We start from the raw sequence: 24,292 nt of genomic DNA on the forward strand, positions 1-24,292 counted from the left end.
TTATATTATGTTATCATACATTCATTTTGATCATTCATGTACTGAAAAATTTACCTCAACCTATTGTGCAGTATTATCCTTTCATTGCAAATCATCAAATTTTCCACGGTAGACAAAAATGCTGGAGAAACTCAGCGGGTGAGGCAGCATCTATGGAGCAAAGGAAATAGGCTACATTTCGGGTCGAGACCCTTCTTCAGACTGATGAGGGGGCGGGAAGAAGAAAGGAAGAGGCGGAGACAGTGGACTGTGGGAGAGCTGGGAAGGGGAGGGGAAAGTAGGAGAAAGCAGGGACTACCTGAAATTGGAGAAGTCAATGTTCATACCACTGGGGTGTAAACTACCCAAGCGAAATATGAGCTGCTGCTCCTCCAATTTACGGCGGGCCTCACTCTGGCCATGGATGAGGCCCAGGACAGAAAGGTTGGATTCGGAATGGGAGGGGGAGTTGAAGTGCTGAGCCACCGGGAGATCAGGCTGCTTTTTGCGAACTGAGCGGAGGTGTTGGGCGAAGCGATTGCCAAGCCAACGCTTGGTCTCACCGATGTAGAGCAGTTGACACCTAGAGCAGCGGATGCGATAGATGAGGTTGGAGGAGGTGCAGGTGAACCTCTGCTGCACCTGGAAAGACTGCTTAGGTCCTTGGATGAAGTCAAGGGAGGAGGTAAAGCGACAAGTGTAGCATTTCCTGCGGTTGCAAGGGAAAGTGCCAGGAGAGGGGGTGGTTTGGGTGGGAAGGGCCAAATTGACCAGGGAGTTACGGAGGGAGTGATCTCTGCGGAAAGCCGAAAGGGGAGGAGATGGGAAGATGTGGCCAGTGGTGGGATCCCGTTGGGGGTGGCGAAAATGCCGGAGAATTATTTATTGTATGTGACGACTGGTAGGTTGGAAGGTGAGGCCAAGGGGGACTCATCTACTATAGATCCTCATCTATAGTAGAAGGGGTGAACCCCCGTTCCCTAAAGAATGAGGACATCTCCGATGCACTGGTTTGGACCACCTCATCCTGGGTGCAGATGCGGCGTAGACGGAGGAATTGGGAGTAGGGGATGGAGTCCTTACACAAAGCAAGTGTAGTACAGATAGCCATGGGAGTCAGTGGGTTTATAGTAGATGTCGGTCAGTAGTCTGTCACCTGCGATGGAGATGGTGAGGTCTAGAAACGGTAGGGAGATATCGGAAATGGTCCAGGTGTATTTGAGTGCCGGATGGAAGTTAGTGGTGAAATGGATGAAGTCAGTGAGTTCTGTATGGGTGCTGTATAGGTGCAGTATGGTAGGTAGTAAAAACAAAAAAAATTAAATAAAGTTCACAAACTGCAGAATTATGCAATAAATGTGCCCAATCTTTGGCAGCTAAACATGGAGAGAATTCATCTCTGGCCATTAATTGTCACTAAGGAATCTGACCAAACGATGTGATGAAGTGATTTGATTCACTGAAATCGCAGCAAAAGAAATCTCCTGAGCCACATCTCACATTTCCGCTCGCAATAGAATCTAATAAAATGTTGTGCTGTCAGGTCTAGCCACAAATCTCTTTCACAGCAAATTCAGAAAGAAAAATGAAACTAGTCATTCTCTGCAATAAATATACCTCCTCCACTCCTTCAGATTAAAAATAAAATTACTGGGGGAAACTGCCACAGTTCAGCACAAAACAAAGTGTGCACAGAACTGCCTAAATGAAGGAGACCAAGTTAAATTTGATCAGTGTGGGAAGAGAGCACTGTAAGAATCTGTCTTGCACCCAAGTGGTTCGCCATCTCACTTTTCAATCACGGCTTTCTCATTGTTACTGCCGTGGCTGGTTTATTTATTGTTTACATTGGAACCTTACAGCATCTGGCAAGGGAATGTATCCGCCCCTTATAGAAACGTAGAGCAGTATAGCATGAAAGTAGGTCCTTCGGCCCACATTGTCTGTGCCGAACATGATGCCAAGATATACTAATCTCCTCTGCCTGCATGTGATCCATAAGAATATTCCTTCATTCCTTGCATGTCCATGCGCCTATCTAAAAGCCTCTTGAATGCCACTATTGTATCTGCCTCCACCACGTTCCAGGCCCCCACCGCCCCTGTGTACCCAACTCATCTTTAAAATCTTCCACTCACCTGAAAGCTGTGCCCTCCAGACATTTCCACACTGGGAAAAAGGTTTGATTGCAATTATAAAGTAATGTGGAATGGAAATAATTGCTTTATTTCAGAAATCTATTTTGAGGAGTTATGCTTCAAGCACATTTTATTAATGGGTTGCATATTGAATAAATTACTTCTATAGCAATCAGTTTGTAAGAATCCTGAATATGAAGGTGTAATTGTATTGTGATTGTTTTCTCTACGGACGTTGCACTGAAGCAAATTTAATTGAATTTGACCAGATGTAAATTCACAAGAATGTTTCACCAATGATTGATAACAGATATTTCATTTCCTATTAACCATATAACCATATAACCATATAACCATATAACAATTACAGCACGGAAACAGGCCATCTCGGCCCTACAAGTCCGTGCCGAACAACTTTTTTTCCCTTAGTCCCACCTGCCTGCACTCATACCATAACCCTCCATTCCCTTCTCATGCATATGCCTATCCAATTTATTTTTAAATTATACCAATGAACCTGCCTCCACCACTTCCACTGGAAGCTCATTCCACACCGCTACCACTCTCTGAGTAAAGAAGTTCCCCCTCATATTACCCCTAAACATCTGTCCCTTAATTCTGAAGTCATGTCCTCTCGTTTGAATCTTCCCTGTTCTCAAAGGGAAAAGCTTGTCCACATCAACTCTGTCTATCCCTCTCATCATTTTAAAGACCTCTATCAAGTCCCCCCTTAACCTTCTGCGCTCCAGAGAATAAAGACCTAACTTATTCAACCTATCTCTGTAACAGTTGTTGAAACCCAGGCAACATTCTAGTAAATCTCCTCTGTACTCTCTCTATTTTGTTGACATCCTTCCTATAATTGGGCGACCAAAATTGTACACCATACTCCAGATTTGGTCTCACCAATGCCTTGTACAATTTTAACATTACATCCCAGCATACTTATCTCATTCTAATGTTGAATTTGGATGACTGCAAAACGTAATGGAAAGTTTTGCTCTGATGCCATGTAGGATGTTCCGCAGATGTGAGGGCTAAGGCAAGCAGTGCTTAAAGCTTTCTTTACCACCCTATCTATATGAGATTCCACCTTCAAGGAACTATGCATGGTTATACCCAGATCCCTCTGTTTAACTGTATTCTTCAATTCCCTACCATTTACCATGTACATCCTATTTTGATTTGTCCTGTCAAGGTGTAGCACCTCACATTTATCAGCATTAAACTCCATCTTCCATCTTTCAACCCATTTTTCCAAATGGCCTAGTTTAGTAATTAGTAGATCTAACAGTGATATATTTTTAACTGGATATAACAGTGATATTTCACCTTAATGCCAAATAAAGTGAAGAATATTAGTCGGGTGAGGATTATTCCTTCCATTTACCCTTTGCAACTGGATCCTCGACTTCCTCATCAACAGAACACAATTGGTACAAATTAACAACACCCATGTGCTATCCTTGATAACCATCAGTAGGGGGCACCTCAACTTTGTGTGAACATGCCTTGCTCTACTCACACTATACCAATGACTGCATAGCCGGACAGTTCTAGCTCCTTCTTTAAATTCGCCGAGGACACCACCATTGTTGAACGAATTATGGGTAACGATGAGTCAGAGTATAGAATGGAGATCAATAATTTTGGTAAATATGACAATTAAACACTCTTGACTCTTAACTCTTGAATGCCAGAGTCAACAAGAAAACTGTAGATTTAAGCACTGCCTGCCTTAGCCCTCACATCTGCGGAACATCCTACATGGCATCAGAGCAAAACTTTCCATTACGTTTTGCAGTCATCCAAATTCAACATTAGAATGAGATAAGTATGCTGGGATGTAATGTTAAAATTGTACAAGGCATTGGTGAGACCAAATCTGGAGTATGGTGTACAATTTTGGTAGCCCAATTATAGGAAGGATGTCAACAAAATAGAGAGAGTACAGAGGAGATTTACTAAAATGTTGCCTGGGTTTCAACAACTAAGTTACAGAGATAGGTTGAATAAGTTAGGTCTTTATTCTCTGGAGCGCAGAAGGTTAAGGGGGGACCTGATAGAGGTCTTTAAAATGATGAGAGGGATAGACAGAGTTGATGTGGGCAAGCTTTTGCCTTTGAGAATAGGGAAGATTCAAACAAGAGGACATGACTTCAGAATTAAGGGACAGAAGTTTAGGGGTAATATGAGGGGGAACTTCTTTACTCAGAGAGTGGTAGCGGTGTGGAATGAGCTTCCAGTGGAAGTGGTGGAGGCAGGTTCATTGGTATAAATTAAAAATAAATTGGGTAGGGATAGGGAAGAGAAGGGAAAGGGGGGTTATGGTATGAGTGCAGACAGGTGGGACTAAGGGGGGGGAAAAAAAAAAAAAATTGTTCGGCACGGACTTGTAGGGCCGAGATGGCCTGTTTCCGTGCTGTAATTGTTATATGGTTAAGTAACTTGTTGAGGGGGTTATTTCAGGGATGAGATGTATTATATCCATAACTCAAGAGCAGGGAGAAGACCAACATCCCACCAAGTTGGGCTGCTTTCACATACACCCCACAAATATGAAAGAACAGTGTGCTGTCATGTCAAATCATTCATTTCTCCGGATGATGCTTTATCTTTCCAAAATTGAAGTCGCACATTCTTTAATCTTCATTTAAGTGATGGAAATATTTGGATCCATATGGACAGGTTTTGGAGAGGATGTAAAAGAGGCTTACCAAAATGCTGTTTGGATTAGGGGGTATTGGCTACTAGGAGAGGTTGGATAACCCCATCTACTCTATCCGTTGTTCAAGATGCGGACTCATACATCGGCGAGACCAAACGCAGACTGGACGATTGTTTTGAGGAACGCCTTCGCTCAGCCTGCCTGAACCTACCTGATCTCCCGGTTGCTGGACACTTTAATTCTCCTTCCCATTTCCACACAGACCTTTCTGTCCTAGGCCTCCTCCATTGTCAGATGGAAGCTAAACGCAAATTGGAGTATCTCATATTTCGCTTGGACAGCTTACAGCCCAGTGGTATGAATATTGATTTTTCTCACTTCAGGTAGCCCCAGCATTCCCTCTCTCCTTATCCCTCCCCCACCCAAGTCGCATTAGCTTCTCATTTTCACCCAACAAACAGCTAACAATGGCCTGTTTCCTTTATCATTATTACTTTTTTGCATATTTTTCATTCATTGTTCTTTATCTCTTCATATCACCATCTATATCTCTCATTTCCCTTATTCCTAACCAGTCTGAAGAATGGTCTCAACCCGAAACATCAAACGTTCCTTCTCTCCAGAGATGCTGCCTGTCCTGCTGAGTTACTCCAGCTTTTTGTGTCTATCTGAGGTCGGATAAACCTGAATTGTTTCTTTTAGAATTCTGGAGGTTATGGGGAACCTCATAGAAGTACATAAAATGATGAGGAGCATAGATAAAGTCGATAGTCAGAACTTTTTTTCCCTGGGCATAGCTTTAAGGTGAGAAGGACAATGTTTAAAAGAGATGTGCGGAGACATTTTTTTACTCTGAGAGTGGTGGGTGTCTGGAACGCGTTGCCAGTGGTGGTAGTGGAGGCAGATACAATAGTGGGTTTAAAAGGCTTTTGGCTCGGCACATGAATACACCGGGAATGGAGAGATATGAATCAAGATAGGCAGATGAGATTAGTTTAAGAAGGAACTGCAGATGCTGGAAAAGTGCTAGAGAAACTCAGTGGGTGCTGCAGCATCTGTGGAGCGAAGGAAATAGGCAACGTTTTGGGCCGAAACCCTTCTTCAGACTGAGATTAGTTTATCTTGGCATCATGTTCAGCCCAGTCAATGTTGGAGGAAGGCCGTTCCTGTGCTGTATTCTATTTTCTAACATTGTAAAATATTTTTTTCAATTCAACAACATAAAGAAAAGTCACTTCAAAGTATCAGGAGTTACAAGTGACAACTACTTTCAATTTTCATTGTACTGAACTGTGTACCAATGCAAATGTAGAATATTTCATCAGTTACACATAGACATTTTTATTTCAAAAATATATAGGATGTGGTTCTGAAATTACATTGTTTGCATTATAAGCATTATCTTTTCATGAGAGCACTTGCAAAGGTGTAATAAAATAAATGGGTGCTAGAACCATCAAAACCTTCATCCAAGCTGCATCCATTTTTATTTGTACTGGATGTGGAATCTCAGATCATCTTGAATGTTTTTATTGATTAAAATAAATTTTCCCTGCAGATGCAAATACCTTCAATCTAAAATGTCAGATTCGGAAGTGAAACAGAGTGTAGTACAGAAATGACTTCAGAGAGTTGTCAAGCCGTCAGCAGCTACTTGTGTTAGTCAAGATAAGAGCTGCCCTTAATCAGCAGTATGTGGGAGACCTGGAAACATAAACTCCTGGCAGAGAAAGAAGAGCAGTTTACTGTTTGACCTCTTGCTCGCCCAGCCTAGGAGAACATAAAACCGTCTGGCAACACAATGTTCAGTTAATGAGCATCTGCACAATGTTTTGATGTTGAGGAGATGGCATTTTGATCACGACAGCTGATGTTGCTGGCAGCGCAGCAAATAAAAGCACAATGGAGTTTACTAATAGAACATCTCAGTGCTTCAGAAATACTCCTGTGTAAGGAAGAGACAGATCAGAAGCTTCTGGAATTCCTTAGATTTTAGTGTGGTTCCCATTGATTGGAAGATTTCAAACGTAACCCCATATTTTAAGGAAGGAAGGGAGGTTGGGGAATTGCAGATCTGTTAGCATGAAATCAATGGTGAGGGAAGTGCTCAGGATGGGAAATAATTATTAGTACTAAAAAACGTAGTTAGAAAAACAATAATTATTGAGACGCAAGGAACTGCAGATGCTTGAATCTTGATTAAACACAAAGTGATGAGTAACCCAGCGGGTCAGGCAGCATCTGTGGACAGAATGGACAGATGATATATTTAGGATCCAGACCCTTCTTCAGATATTATAAACAGAAGCAACATGGATTTTTGGAAGGGAATTCATGTTTGACAAAGTTTTCTGAAACTAATTACAATTGATCAGGGGAACAAGCAGATGTGGTGAACTTGGTGCTTCAGAAGACTTCCAACATGGTACAACACAGGAGAATTTTAAACAACAGTGCAAAACTTGACTGTTCACAAATATGGTTAATGGGCAGAAAGCAATATTTAGGAATAAAGGAATTATTTTTGAGTTGGGAAGCTGTGATTCGTTAGGTGCTGCTGGGTTCAGTATTAGAGCCTCGACTGTTCACAGCTGTCAATGCAAAAAATAATGTGCTGGAGGAATGCGGGTCAACACTTTGCTTTTAGCTTAAGGTTCCAGCATCTGTAGTTTCTTGTTTCCCTTCAACCATAAATGATTTGGTTAAGGGGACCACTTGTGATATATCCAAGTTTACCAATGCTACAAGATATGCAGTGAAAGGAGGAATATGAATCAGGTGCAGGTGGAGGAGATTAGTTTAACTTGGCATCATATTCGGTGTGAACATTTTTGGGTCAAAGGGCCTGTTGCTGTGCTGTACTGTTCTATGTGTAAGAAGGAACTACAGATGCTGGTTTATACCGAAGAACGAAATTCTGGAGTAACCAGTTAGGCAGCATTTCTGGAGAAAAGAAATAGGTGACGTTTCAGGTTGGAAACCTTCTTCAGACTGAAAGGAATGGCCAGAACAAAACAGGGCCAGCAACAGGTGACCTCAGGAAGGGTGGAGTTCATAATCAGTGCCGGATTTACGTATAGCTTAACAAGCTATAGCTTAGGGCCCCCACTTTCTAGGGGCCCCCTCCGAAAAAATTGATGGGCCTCGAGGTCTAGGGGGGCCTCTGGCCAAGGCAGAACACCTACCGTTCAACTCTGGGCGGCCCCCCTCTCTATCTCTCTCTCTCCATCTCCCCCCGCTATCCGTGTCCGGGCCGCCGGGCTCCGCTCGCACAACCACGGCCAGCACATCATCAGCCACCCTGCGCATGCGCACTGCAACGGCAACTGGTCGGCGCTGGGCACTTTTTCCCTCGCTTTGAATTGTGGGAGATTTGGCCGCCATGGCTGTCCGGTCGTTGGGGGCCTCACAAGTGGAACAGCTTAGGGCCTCTCTTCATCTAAATCCGGCACTGTTTCATAATGACCTAATGTTGGCTGGGTTGGCTAAGGTGTGCTATCGACAGGGATACAGGGATGTCAACTGTGGAACTAGTGGAACAACTAGGGTGAGGATGCGGGGAAAAAAGGTGGGGAAAGGAATGCAGGAGTTACTCGAAATTAGAGAAATCAACATTCATATTGCTGGGTTGTAAGCTGTTCTACATTCTGTTCTATGTTCTATGATGCAAAGCTAGAGATGGCAATAAGGGCTATGAGGTGAGTACAACGTGGCATAAACATATGTGAACAAGCTATGTGTATGGGCAAGGACAGGGCAGATGCTATACAATGTGGAACAATTTGAGGGCTTCCATCTTTGTAAAGAAAATGGAAAAATTTCCTTTAAAATAAATGAAAGATGGAAAAAAAATCTGCGTAGAGGGGGACTGAAGTCCCTTTCACAAATCATTCATTGTTAATGTGCAGGTGCAGGAAACAATTAGGAAGACAAATAGTTTGGTGGCTTTTATTACAAGAGAATTGGAGTCTTAGAGTAAAGACGTCTTGCTGCCATTATATAAATCCGTGGTGAGATCACATCTGGAACGCTGTGTACAAATCTGGACTCCCTTCCTAAGGAAGGATATACTTGCAAAGGAGGGAGTACAATGGAGGTTCATTAGATTGATTTTTTTTAATGGGGATTTTTCTAATGATGATTTACCTCGCAGACAAGGACTATACTCTCTTGCATTTAGAAGAATGATGTGACCCTTTCAAGGATTTGACAGGATACTTGCAGAGTTGATGTTAGTTTAGAGATGCAGTATGGAAATAGGCCCTTTGGCACAGAGTTCACGCCAACCATCGATCACCCGTTCACAATACTTCTATGATATTCCACTCGCAACCCTCCCTTCACACCAGCGGCAATTTACAAAGGCCAAATAACCCACAAACCTGCATATATTTGGGATGTGGGAGGAAACCCACTTGGTCACAGGGAGAACATGCCGTTGACATTTTTAATCCAGGGGTCTGTGGAGACAGAGTATATGCAAAGCAAACATATACCACCAGGGGAGCCGTACGAATGACAGCCTCGCCAACAGTCTGTCTGTTTTTTCATCTTTTTTTGTTATCTTTAATGTGTTTTGAAAGTTTGTTTTATTGTTCTCTGGTTTGTTTTATGTTGCGGGGAGGGGGTTGGGGGAAACTTTTTTTTCAGTCCTTTACCCTGCCGGAGATGCGATTTCTTTCTGGGTCGTGTCTGCGCTCGCTCTGCGGAATAACATCTTGGAGCTGGAGGCCTCGCTCGGGACTGATTTTGGGCCCCATCGCGGGGCGTGGACATACCCTTGCCTGGGATCGATGCTCCAACTGCGGCCTGCGGACTTTACCATCTACAGCTCGCAGTCTTGGGAGAGACCTTGACTGTTGGGAGCTCCAAAGACACAAAAGGTTCGACAAGCCCCGAGCTGGCGTCCGATCGCTCAGAGCGGGGTTGCTGAGATCCCCCCTACACAGGAGCTTGATTGCCCCGATGCGGAGGGCCTTCTCTCACTTCAGTTTCTTATGTTCTATGATGGATGTGTCACTAAATAGACAATGCTGCTTAAAACTACCTGGCAAAAATACCACCAGTATGATGAGGAGTACAGATATTCAGGAATTCAAGGGATATGGGATTAACACAGAAGAGTGATGGTGAGGTAAAAGATCAGTCATGAGCAGTGCAGTCTGTTTCTGTTTCTTACCTTCTTTTAAAATAGATAACAATATCGCCCACAGTGTGAAGTAACTCACAAACTCAGAATTGGGATGAAAAGAGACTTTCATCAAAATCGCTGTGATATGGAAGTAATATTTCAGATGATAAAATGTGCTTTTGATGCACGTTCCGCTCACACTTTGGCATGAATGAGTCTTGTTTTATGTTTCTTTTCCAGGGGCATTCATTTTAAAATAGACTTTTCTTTTAAGTCTTAGACAATGATATCAGGCGTTAAACATTGGGCTGGAGTTTAGATAAATTTTGCTTTGAGTAATGTGATTTAGGAGTGATCTAACATCCTTGATGTGATAAATGGAGAGAACATAGTTCATCTGGTTCATTAGTCCAGACTATTGGGAGATAAACATGGGTCTGTGACATTTCAGATGAGATTTTAGGGAACGTTCCTTCACGGAAACAGTTGCAGATATTTGGAATTATCACCTTTAGACTTGAGACTTAAATTCATAAGTTCTAGGAACAGAATTAGGCCATTCGGCCCTTCAAGTCTACTCCACCATTCAATCACGGCTGATCTATCTCTCTCAACCCCATTCCTACCTTCTCCCCATAACCATTGACATCCTTAGGAATCAAGAATCTGTTAATCTCCACATTAAAAATATCCATTGACTTTGCCCCCACAGCCGTATGTGGCAATGTATTCTACAGATTCACCACTCTCTGACTAAAGAAGTTCCTCCTCACCTCCCTCCTTTTGTTCTGAGGCTATGGATATAGTGCGGAAACAGGCCCTTCGGCCCACCGAGCCCGCACCGACCAGCAATTACCTCATACGCTAGCACTATCCTACACACTAGGGACAATTTATAACTTTCACTGAAACCAATTAATCTACAAACCTGGACGTCTTTGGAATTTTGGAAGAAACTGTGCCTCCCAGGGTTTCTGAAGCTGGGTGAGAATGTCAAGTCTGTGATTGATGGGATCCGGCAGAAGGTGGCGTATGAGCCATGATCCCGTGCAAGCTTTAGGATTTGATAGCTTACTCATAATCCATAGTGTAGTCCTAGAAGTACACTGCATTCCTCCAATTCCAATGTCTCTTCCATGGTGTCAGCACTTGAACACAAAAATTAAATTTGGTTGCAGAACTGATTGAGTGCTGCACTTTCAGTGATGTCATATTTCAGGTGAGACATTAAGCGGAGGTTCCATCTTCTCTCTAGAACGAATCTTATGCCGCTATGGATATTGCCATTATGCTAATAAATAAATGGCCTAGAAATCCCATCATTAGGCCCAATCTTTACATGAAGATCAGAGTGGAAAAATTTAATAGGAACCTGTGGGCAACTTTTTCATACAGAGGGTGGTGGATATATGGAACGAGCTGCTAGAGGATGCACTTGAGGGAATTACTATAGCAACATTTAAAACACACTTGGACAGGGACATGGATAGGAAAGATTTAGAGGGATATGGACCAAATGCAGGCAAATGATGAGCATCTTGATGGCCATGGGGCAAGTTGAGCCAAATAACGTGTTTCCATGCTGTATGATTCTAACTACTGTATTGATCAGAGCAGATCACTAGGAACATTTGAAAATTTAATGCATCATTTCTGAAGGTCACATATTTTGCTTCTAGGTCAGATGTGCATGACATGCTCATGCAGGGAAATGCACAAGTATACAACATACTGTTGGCTAGTAATTTGTAGGAAATTTAGTCATGTTTTCCTCTCTCAAAGGAGAAGGCATTTTCCATTATGTTTGCCCCGCTTCAGAAGTACTTAAAGAATATCTGCCCGACCAGGTCAGGATTTATGGCATTTGGCACTTGGATCTTTCCTGAGGCAGTTGGCCTTTTAAGTTAAACATTTACCCTCCATAGCCATATCCTTTAGATCCTCAACACTATCCAAGTGAGACGCCAGCCACCCCAACATCTTCCCTCAGCGCACCACTATACCTTGACCATCCTCTGCACCCAAAATGAACCATAAGACATAGGGTCAGAATTAGGCCATTTGGTCCAACGAGTCTATACCGCCATTCAATCATGGTTGATCTATTTTTCCCTCTCAACCCCATTCTCCTACCTACTCCCCATAACCTTTTATGCCCTTACTAATCAAAACCTATCTATCTCTGCTTTAAAAGTACTCAATGACTTAGCTTCCACAGCCATCTGTGGCAGTGAATTCCACAGATTCACCAACCTCTGACTAAAGAAATTTCTCCTCACTCTGGATAAAGAACCTCCTGAACCAATAGCATATCCTGGCCTTCACACTCCAATCTCCACTGACAAATACCCTGACTCTGCTCCCACTCCTGACCACCTCTGTCCATAATATCCCACCTTCCCCTGTCCAGCAACCAACGAGACTTCACTGAGGCACTTCAATGGACTATATACACAGCAGAAGTTTGTGCTATACACAAGGAATTGCAGATGCTGGAATTGTGTGTTGAACACAAGGTGCTGGAGTAACTTAGTGGGTTCGACAGCATCTTTGGTGAATACGGACAGATGATGTTTCGGGTCAGGAGCATTACAATATGAACTGCTTGTACTTCCATAGTGGTTTGGTAGATTAACTGGTCAAACGTAAATTGCCCCTTTTGTGTATGTGAGTGAAAGAAACTGGGTGGAGTTGGTGAAAATGTGGGGTGAACAATAGACAATAGGTGCAGGAGTAGGCCATTTGGCCCTTCGAGCCAGCACTGCCATTCAATGTGATCATGGCTGATCATCCCCAATCAGTACCCCGTTCCTGCCTTCTCCCCACATCCCCTGACTCTGCTATCTTTAAGAGCCCTATCTAGCTCTCTCTTGAAAGTTTCTAGAGAACCGACCTCCACCGCCCTCCGAGGCAGAGAATTCCACAGACTCACATCTCTCTGTGTGAAAAACTGTTCCCTCATCTCTCCGTTCTAAATGGCTTACCCCTTATACCCCTTAACAGTGGCCCCTGGTTCTGGACTCCCCCACATTGGGAACATGTTTCCTGCCTCTAGCATGTTCAAACCCTTAATAATCTTATATGTTTCAATAAGATCTCCTCTCATCCTTCTAAACTCCAGAGTAGCGGGGTTAATGGGGTTAATATTATACACCTGTAGATAGATTCTTCACAATCTGTAACATCACCTGTCCATGTCCTGCAGAGAAGTTGTGCTGGTCAGCATGTAAACAAAACCTATTTGCTTGCCATGTCCTTTTATTTCAGTGTGCCTTTCCTAGAAAGGTATGGTTCCTGGGCCAGATTATTTCCAGATTAAAATATGTCTTTTGATATATACTTGTATCCTTTTTCATAACTCTAAATTGAATTTTACCTGATAGCATTCAATTAGGCTCCCTGGGGCACTCCTCAGGGTCTGAATCAGAGGAGACTTACAGCACCAAAAAGGCGCATTAGCCACCAAGTCCACATCAATCATCGAGCATCCATTTTAGAAACATAGAAAAATAGAAATTAGGTGCAGGAGTAGGCCATTCGGCCCTTCGAGCCTGCACCGCCATTCAATATGATCATGGCTGATCATCCAACTCAGTATCCCGTACCTGCCTTCTCTCCATACCCTCTGATCCCCTTAGCCACAAGGGCCACATCTAACTCCCTCTTAAATATAGCCAATGAACTGGCCTTGACTACCCTCTGCGGCAGAGAGTTCCAGAGATTCACCACTCTCTGTGTGAAAAAGGTTCTTCTCATCTCGGTTTTAAAGGATTTCCCCCTTATCCTTAAGCTGTGACCCCTTGTCCTGGACTTCCCCAACATCGGGAGCAATCTTCCTGCATCTAGTCTGTCCAACCCCTTAAGAATTTTGTAAGTTTCTATAAGATCCCCTCTCAATCTCCTAAATTCTAGAGAGTATAAACCAAGTCTAACCAGTCTTTCTTCATAAGACAGTCCTGACATCCCAGGAATCAGTCTGGTGAACCTTCTCTGCACTCCCTCTATGGTAATAATGTCCTTCCTCAGATTTGGAGACCAAAACTGTACGCAATACTCCAGGTGTGGTCTCACCAAGACCCTGTACAACTGCAGTAGAACCTCCCTGCTCCTATACTCAAATCCTTTCGCTATGAAAGCTAACATACCATTCGCTTTCTTCACTGCCTGCTGCACCTGCATGCCTACTTTCAATGACTGGTGTACCATGACACCCAGGTCTCGCTGCATCTCCCCTTTTCCTAGTCGGCCACCATTTAGATGATAGTCTGCTTTCTTGAGTAGTCTTGAATTTTACATTAACCCCATTTTGTTCAACCCACATTTTCACCAACTCCTCCAGATTCTTCCACACACATACACAAAAGGGGCAATTTTCATTTGGTCAGTTATCTACCAAACCACTATTCAACTGCAAATTCATGCAGTTTTTATTGTAAAACTGTGTGGCCATACACTTGCATTATAGTAACATAGCATGAAGAATGTATGGTAAAGTCTTGACATAGGGAAACATACCTTCAGGATAGGCAGCTGCTGTGCCAGTCAATGAAAGGGTTGTTGTCCAAGGCCTATTGCTAAAGAGTAGTTTAATCTAGGATAGACACAAATGCTGGAGTAACTCAGCGGGTCAGGCAGCATCTCTGGAGAAAAGGAATAGGTTACGTTTGGGTCTGAAGAAGGGTCTCGACCCGAAACGTCACCTATTCCTTTTCTCCAGAGATGCTGCTTGACCCGCTGTGTTATTCCAGCATTTTGTGTCTATGTTCAATGTAAACCAGCATCTGCAGTTCCTTCCTACACAGTTTAATCTAGGAAGCAAATAGATGTAATGGGCACTCCCTCTCATTGTAAAAAAATAGCTGGAATTATTTTAAGAGGAATGTTGGCTGCAATTTTAACATTGCCCAATGACATAAAGGATACAAAATTATCAATGAATATTACTTGAATTGTGCAAGAGAAAGCAAATTCAAAATCACCCGTTTTGCGCTATCATTCGATATAACTCCCTTGTGTATTAGGCGTTCAATTTGGATACACACCAGGAGCTCTAAGGCACATTTGAGGTGTTTTTAAATTCTTAAAACCATAGTGGAATTCAAACTGGGAATTAGATAATGGCTCCTAAAATCAGAACTGCATTTTATGTTACTGTCGGTATCTCTTTAAAAATAAATATTCCTTTCTACCTTTAATGTAGGATGCTGTATCATGACATCGGGCAAGCTGTCCTGGGAGAGTTACTATAAACAGCATTAAGGAAGTGAAATAATACCAGCCAAGAAACAATCATTAATCCAGGTGCTGGAGCAGTTATATTACTTCAGCTGCAAGATATATGAGCTCCCTCAACTGTCGATTGCAGTGACTGCTGGAAACTAATCATCCCAGTGATGGAACGAGAATCCATCATTTAGATGGATATTTATTACAATTAACACTAATTGGCAAAAGAGTTTTAAAGCTCGCTATCATTCTGTTAGTCACTCCAAGGCAAGGTCATCGATCTGAAGCATTAGCTCTGTTTCTCTCTCCACAAATGATACTGACCTGTTGAGTATTTCCAGCATTTACTTCACATTTCCAGCCCTATCAATATTTTGTTTTGTCGGATCCTTTGCGATTGATGATGGCCCTGATGATTCCTCTTTGAGTATAAAATCATGAGGGGGATAGATAGGGTGAAATCACAGAGTCATTTACCTAGGGTAGGGGAATCAAGAACCAGAGGACATAGGTTCAAGATGAGAGCAGAAAGATTAAATAGGAACAAGAGGCGCAACTTTTTCACATGGAGGGTGGGGGGTATATGGAACAAGCTGCCAGAGGAGGTAGTTGAGGCAGGTACTGTAACAAAATTTTAAAGATGCATGGATAGGAAAGGTTTAGAGGGATATGGGCTAAACACAGACAGGTGGGACTAATGTAGATGGGATATCTAGGTCAGCATGTATGCGGCTGAAAGGGCTATTTCCATGCTGTGTGGCTCTATGATTCCATCTGTGATCTCCCTACATATCTGCTCCTCTAATTCCCACAGGCTATCGGGGAACCCGATATGATAAGATTCCAGCACAAGGGCAAGTCAGGTGGAATGGCTTGTTTCCATGCTATATGACTCAAATAATCTATGAATGGGTCACACAGTGGCAAGGTTGGTAGAGCTGCTGCTCTACTGCTGCTGTCAGAGACCCAGGCTTAATATTGACCTCAGGTGCTGCCTGTGTGGGGTTTGCACGTTCTCCCTGTGATTTTACCGGGTGCTTTGGTTTCCTCCCATATCCCAAAGAAGTGTGAGTTTGTAGGTTAATTAGCCTCTGTAAATTGACTCCAGTGTGTGGATGCAAAAGTGGAATAACCTAGAACAAAAGTGAATGGGTTTGCAATGGTCGGCGTGGACTTGTAGGGCTGAAAGGCCAGTTTTTATGCAGCATCTTTCTTTTTTTTTTTTTTTTTTTTTTTTTTTTTTTTAATTTTATTAGAAGTTAATACAGCACAAAACAGTACAGTGGAACCTAATTTTAGGTGCCAACTATGTAATACCGTAATCCATTCTATGTACAACCTCTAGTTTTATGTTATAAGAAGGAAGTAAGCAGGACAAGAAAAAGAAAACAATAGAAAGGGGAAAAAGTGGAAAAATAGATGGTAGAGAGTAGAAAAACGTGAAGTGTGTATATAAAAAATAAAAAAAGGAAGAGAGAAAGTGGAAAGTAGAAATAGAAGAGAAGGCCCCTTAAAAGAGAATTTTTCAAATCTGTATTCGGAGATGTAGATCTATCTTCGTCATGAACTGAAATCAGCAATCTTTACGGTATCTTTCAGTTTACATTAATATCATATCTTTCACCATCTCCAACTCTCTCAGCATGCTTTACAACTAATTAAGAGCAGTCACCTGAATAACATAGGAACTACACACACTACGATCTCACTAACATCAATGAAATAACATTCAGAATTATTTTTTAATTTAGTTCATTTCATTTATTTTCACTTGTACAGAAATGCTTGTTCTGCATGTGATCCAATCAAATCGTACTATTCATGAGTTAAATAGATCCTCTTCTGGAACAGCACGCAGACCGTCGCCACATCCCGGCGCCATCTTGCAACTTCAAAGTGTCTGAAAAGTCAGATCTTGATCCAAGAAAATGTACTGTTTCTTATTTTATCACTTTAAGGCCGATGTCCTGGCATCATTGGATCAACAAAGTAGAGGTCGGCCTTGCCCAGCGCGATGCTGTCAGCTCCTTCCACCATCGCTCTGTGCAGCTGCCGCAGGTTGCGCTCACCCCACTGCTGTCGGGCCTCCTCCAGCCGCCTCCTCCGACACCACCACTCGTGACCACCGCAAACATGCCGTCCATCACCTACAGCAGCTGCCTGTCCATTTCCGTGCACTGAGCTTGCCCGGCTTCTCGAGCTGAGCACAGAACTTGTAGGGTACTTTCCAAAGGTGCGGGAGTTGACTTGAAGGACCATTCACAGCCGCCGACTTTCCCCTTCACCTTCGAGCACCGCCATCTATGCCCTACTTTTAAGAGTGTTGTGTGTTGGTGAAGTTGGATAGTTGTCTGCTGTGCTTCTTCAAACAGCAGTTGAGAGAGCAGGCAGAATATCATCTAAAGGATTCTCTGACAGTACAGCACATTCTCAGCAGTGTGTTGCCAAACCAGGTAGAATTTTATTCAGGCCCCTGGGAGTGGAATGTCATTCATTACTTCTGATCCAAAGGAGGAATGCTGACATAGCTGACTTCATATCTAAGTTTCTGAATAATGGCAACTTGACAAAGTTGGCCAAAAGTGCAGACGTTCACGTGCTGGAAATCTGAAACGAAAAACGAGAACTCTGCTTGTTCTCCAAAATCAGGCAACATGTGGAACAGAGTTCTGAGGAAACGTTTTGACCTGAAATATTAACTGTTTCACTCCGCAGATTCTGCTTGACCTGCAGACTATTTCCAGCATTACTCATTGTCATCTCACATTATGTAACCCACCCAAATAAAGGCATTTCACTGTTTCAATGATACTTTATTGGCAAATGCACCTAGATACAGTAAAATACTTTTTGCATAAAATGTTTTGCATATAATTCAGCAAAATCATACCGCACATGAGAACAATCATACATAATACAAAAGGGTCAACCCTTGGGTATGTTTTTGAATTTGTTGGGATATCTAGATTATTTATAAAATAGATTACTTACGCTGCCTGACCCGCTGAGTTACTCGACCACTTTGTGGCTTTCTTTACTTAAAGACTTCATGGCAGATGGAGTCCATTCAGCCCATTTGGTGCATGCTGGCTCCTAGGAAACAAGCCCATCAGTCCCACTCCACCTCACAGTAATTCCTTACAGCCCTGCAACTTATCTCTTGCACATGATGCCCTCCACCCTCAGATTTATTTTGCCCTTAAGCTACACAATGTAAATCACAGCTGTATAGTAAAGTACTAGCCTGTCTCGGAATGCGGGAAGAGATCGGGGCACCCAGGGGGAATCCACACAGTCATGGAGAGACCACAGTAAAATAAATTCCTGACCCTCTCTGTATATTCACCTGTTTAATAAAACATTTAGTTCGGCTAATTTACTGGCTATCCTACAGTATCCTGGAAAGTGATAATGTGCCAGTCAAGTTTGGCTACTTTTATTTGAATCTGCTTACTGCAAATGATAAATTGTGAGCAATGAAAATCAATCATAGCTCCATATTTTCATTGTATTTAAATGGTCAATCTGATCCAATTGAAGATAAACATGTAAACATAGCTAAATGTGGACTGAAATTCATTCTCATTGAGCTTGAGGACAGCACTCTGAGTAATGGATGCCTTGGAGACTCTAGTCTTTGTGCGGAGTAGACAAGCATGAAAGAGCTGTCCACCTGTTGTCTATGCAGATCAATCCCAGTGGAGAGATGGTCTGTAAAGAGGGTAAGAATGACCGCTGGGAAGATGGAAAACAGGTCTGGCACATTAATATAACCCTGCCTAATCCATGTTTGCTTGATGAATTGATCTGCCTCCACCCCTTGACAGAGAACAGTTATAGTCATCTGATCACATTTTAGACCTTCATAAATGTGGGCTCTTCGTCAACTGATACTTGCTGCTGAAAAAGATACTGAGAAATATTTCTATTCAGATTGTGGCTAACTCCTGACATATGTTCCCAAGGAAAATATTATTATTACTGAGGATTTCAATGCGAGTGTCAAATGTAAATCCGATATCCTTTGGGAAAGAAGCAGGAAATACGATCTCATTGGAACACCACTTTTGAGCAAACACGGAGAAGATGTCTTGGTTAGTCGCAAAAATGGCCAAAAACCTCAGACAGACTGATGAGTATAAGACATACTCATCTTCAAGCATACCAGTGTCACAGAGATCCATAGCATTATATATGGTGCAGAAGGGAGTTATAAACTGCAAAGAGATGCAAGCAAAGTGAATGATCCAAAACAATGCCAAATTGATTTCTTGGAAGACAAATGTGAGATTGTTCATTTCAGTCGTTAAAAAAAAATTTTTAAATGCTGTAAAGATAGAAGTAGAGAATCAAAGAGACCCTGTGATCCGGGTGCTCAGATTGTTGAAATACAGATACAGGTCAGTGAGGAAACATACATTTGCCACACAAATGACACCAGACATTGAGACTCTTTCCAGTAAGTGGCAATTGATTATTGAATCTGTTGATTATTTAAAATGAGACTGGCAGGCTATGGAGAGATATGGAGCATTGATAGGTAAATGGAAAAAGGAATTCACCCCAGTTAACCATATAATAACCATATAACAATTACAGCACGGAAACAGGCCATCTCGGCCCTACAAGTTCATACCGAACAATTTTTTTTTCCCCTTAGTCCCACCTGCCTGCACTCATACCATAACCCTCCATTCCCTTCTCATCCATATGCCTATCCAATTTATTTTTAAATGATACCAATGAACCTGCCTCCACCACTTCCACTGGAAGTTCATTCCACACCGCTACCACTCTCTGAGTAAAGATGTTCCCCCTCATATTACCCCTAAACTTCTGTCCCTTAATTCTGAAGTCATGTCCTCTTGTTTGAATCTTCCCTATTCTCAAAGGGAAAAGCTTGTCCACATCAACTCTGTCTATCCCTCTCATCATTTTAAAGACCTCTATCAGGTCCCCCCTTAACCTTCTGCGCTCCAGAGAATAAAGACCTAACTTATTCAACCTATCTCTGTAACTTAGTTGTTGAAACCCAGGCAACATTCTAGTAAATCTCCTCTGTACTCTCTCTATTTTGTTGACATCCTTCCTATAATTGGGCGACCAAAATTGTACACCATACTCCAGATTTGGTCTCACCAATGCCTTGTACAATTTTAACATTACATCCCAGCTTCTATACTCAATGCTCTGATTTATAAAGGCTAGCATACCAAAAGCTTTCTTTACCACCCTATCTATATGAGATTCCACCTTCAAGGAACTATGCACGGTTATACCCAGATCCCTCTGTTCAACTGTATTCTTCAATTCCCTACCATTTACCATGTACGTCCTATTTTGATTTGTCCTGCCAAGGTGTAGAACCTCACATTTATCAGCATTAAACTCCATCTGCCATCTTTCAGCCCATTTTTCCAAATGGCCTACATGAGATATAATAATGAATGTAATCCATTTCCCCAAATTCAGTTCTATTGACCAGTGGAATTAGACTTAGGTAGTAGAGCATAACAGGCAATCACTACCACATGAAAAGTTTGAGCTGTGCGGCTGAGATTGAAGTCTACTCTTAATGAGGTAGGATGTGAATCGGCTGCCATCTCAGTGAATGGCAAGACTGGCTCCAGGTTTAATGGCTCTAGTTTATAGGCTGATTCACATTTCAGTGCTCCTACCCTTACCCTGCATGAGGGGAATAGATAGGGTGAATGCACAGAGACTTTTACAAAGAGTTGGGGAAATAAGAACCAGAGGACATGTTTAAGGAAGGGAAAGATTTAATAAGAAGCCCTGGGGCTATTTTTTTCCACACACAGAGTAGTGGGTCTATGGAACAAGCTGCCAGAGGAGGTAGTTGAGGCTGGTACTATAACAACATTTAAAAGACATTTAGATAGGTACATGGATAGGGAAGGTTTAGAGTAATGTGGATCAAACGCAGGCAGTTGGGACTAGAGTAGATGGGGCATTTGGTTGGCATGGACAGGTTGGGCCACGGACCTGTTTCCCTGTTGTATGACTATAAATCTAATTTCCTTGTTACATTGAAATTAGTGATCATTAGGGAGAGACAACTTCATTGTTCCAAATCTCGATGAGAATGTATGGGAAGATTTAAATGATACACACACTGCTCAGTATCAGGATCTGAAGCTCTGCATACAGGCCTCCCACTGCTTGACCCTGTTCGCATTAAATAATTATTCTTCCTTTGTTTTGTCTGGAGGCAGCATCCTTCCTTATCGATTTCAGATACTTAAGGGAAAGATCATTCTCCAGAAACCCACGTCTAAATTAGAGCTGCAGTTCTTTGGGAGATCTTTTGAAGGCTACCCTGAGAGAAGAAATAACTAAATGTCACAAGTGGCCTGGAGCCAATGGCCTAACTATTCATAGAAAAGCTGATCAACTAATTTGATTGGTTTATGGGATAGGTGGTGATCACTTCATAAATATCGAGTCACAGTGTGGAAACAGGCCCTTTGGCCCACTGAGTCTGCGTTGACCATCAACCATCAATTTACTTTAAACATACTAGCAATCCCATTTTTTTATTTGCCCCACATTTTCTTAACTACCCCTACATTATACCTCTCATTTACACATTTGGGGCAATTTATAGCAGCAATTCGCCTACCAACCTGCATGGCTTTAAGATGTGGGAGGAAACTGGAACATCATGTCATGGGGAGAACATGCAAACTCCATGTAAAGACAATTCAAGGTCAGGATTGAACTCTGGTATCTAGTGCTGTAAGGCAGCAACTCTATTAACCACTGCAGTATGATAAGATCACTCTGATTATAATGTAGAATGCGTATCGTAGCATGCGCCACTCTATCATCTCCTGACACAGGGATTGTAGATTAATTTTTTCCTTAAGCACATATCAGTCTTTTCCTACATCAATCCCTTCAAAATGAATAGAGCAATTCTTTGTCTATGGAACCAATGTGCTACAATGCAGAGAACTATATTCTGTACACTGTATCTTCCCCTTTGCTCTACCTATTTTACGTGAGTTTGGCTTGATTGAATTATGTAAATAGTATTATCTGATATGTTTGGAAAACTTGCAAAACAAAGCTTTTCATTGCACCTCGATACACATGACAATAATGAACATAAACCTAAATCAATGGCTTACTTCTGGTACCAGGGAGATTGAGGGTGGGAGTAGTGACACTGAATGGTGGAGCAGGGGTGGTGGAAGAACAGGGAGAAGAAACAGAGATCCCAAAATGCTCTCCAACTGAACTTAAAGGGCCTGTCCCACTTACATGTCCTTGGCACGCAAATTACGCGACCTCATCATCGCGTTGAGGCGCACGGGCATCGTATGGCCGCGCGGGGCCGGTCCCATTGAGAAGCGCGGATGTGCGCGACATCGCGCGGGGCTCCAAAATTTTTGTAACGAACAAAATCTTCGCGCGCCAACGGCCTGTCGCGGAACTGACGGCCAAAGTGGGACAGGCCCAAGACCCTGGCGCGACGCAACGTCTCACCTGCAACAGCAGCAGAAGCAGGCAAACGATTGCTGATCAAGGCCTGGGGCTCATGGCCGTTGCGGTCCGGATCCGCCCCCACTTCTACTCCCAGAGCGGGGCCAAGAAAATTGAAGATAGACACAAATGCTGGAGTTACTCAGCAGGACCAGCAGCATCTCTGGAGAGAAGCAATGGGTGCTTCTCCAGAGATGCTGCCGGTCCCGCTGAGTTACTCCAGCATTTTGCGTCATCTTCAAATGACCACACGCTCCAGACGGCTGTGCGGTCGAATGAAGTCGCGCGCGACCTTCGCAGGGCCGTCGGGGCTCAACGCGACCACGAGGTCGCGTAATTAGCGTGCCAAGGACACACGTAAGTGGGACAGGGGCTTAAGTAAGAACAAAAAATCATTCACGGGAATGATTCCAAATCCTAACCTCGGCCAACCTTTTCCATGCAGCTTTTGTTTTATTTGGCTTTCTGTTTCACAAATAATTGTGAAAGGCATTTGTCAGACTGAAGGTTACCCGTGGTGCACAGCATTGCTGTTCTCTCTGCACCACTACGGTTCTTCTCTGACACAGACATCGGTGAAATTGTACCCAACTAATGGGTACTTCAATTCACTGAGGAGGCTTGGCAGCACTCTTCCTCTCTGTGCCTGAAGGCTCTCTTATTTATTCTATTTGGTGGTGCTGTCAAATAAATATTAAATAACATTCATTTAAACAGATAGCTGGGGCTCTGGAAATGATGCAGAGACACTTAGGAGGAAAGTGGCCTTGTGAGGCAACCAACCCTTACTCCATCGCTTTCCATTCCGTGGGTGAACATAATAAAAGTCTCTGCATGATTTTTAAATAATAAAATTAAGGCCTTCATTGCAGAATAATTTATTGTGGGAAACGTCCATGAGTGAAGGTTGTTCCATGATGTGATTGTAGTAGACAGCCCAATTAAGCAGCATGAATTGTCTGTACACCCACAGCCAGAGTTTATCCCCTTCTGTTGTAAGTCCAAAGCCAGTCAATTGTGCAGAAAATTTTTAGAGATAATGGTTTTCATCCCGAGCCCTGAAGAACAGGGTTCAGCTGAGCCGCTGCCTCATAACACTGGAGATCCAAGTTCGATTCCGACGGGTGCTTTCTGTGTGGAATTTGCATGTTGTCTCTGTGACTGCATGGGTTTCCTCCAGGTGTTCCGGGTTCCTCTCAAATCAGAATGATGTAGGTTAATTGGCCTCTGTAAATTACCCCTAATGTGCAGGGAGTAGATGGAAAAGTGGAATAACATAGAACTAGTGTGTAGGAAGGAACTACAGATGCTGGTTTATATCGAAGATAGACACAAAATGCTGGAAGATAGACACACAGCGGGACAGGCAGCATCTCTGGAGAGAAGGAATTGGTGACGTTTCGGATCAAGAGCCTTCTTCAGACTGAGAGTCAGGGGAGAGGGATAAGGACGTGTAAGGTGTGAAAATGAGACATCAAAGGGGATGTAGTTCAATGAAAATGTAGAATAGATTGTTAACCAGGAGAAGATGACAACGAAACATACAGAGATAAAATTTAATCAACGGGTCAGTCAGACTGGTCAGTGAACTGTGAAGGGGGAGCGTTGGAGAGAGAGGGAAAGCAAGAGTTACTTGAAGTTAGA

General features: G+C 42.8%; 1 protein-coding gene across 5 annotated transcripts in view; it reads left to right on the top strand.

Moving 5' to 3' along the window:
* The window catches only part of prkn (parkin RBR E3 ubiquitin protein ligase), a 702,314-nt gene that overhangs the window by 525,100 nt on the left and 152,922 nt on the right, over positions 1-24,292 (top strand). The gene's annotated exons all lie outside the window — the stretch shown is intronic.

The sequence above is a fragment of the Leucoraja erinacea genome, chromosome 8 (genome assembly GCF_028641065.1).
Source record: "Leucoraja erinacea ecotype New England chromosome 8, Leri_hhj_1, whole genome shotgun sequence".
Classification (NCBI taxonomy): domain Eukaryota; kingdom Metazoa; phylum Chordata; class Chondrichthyes; order Rajiformes; family Rajidae; genus Leucoraja; species Leucoraja erinaceus.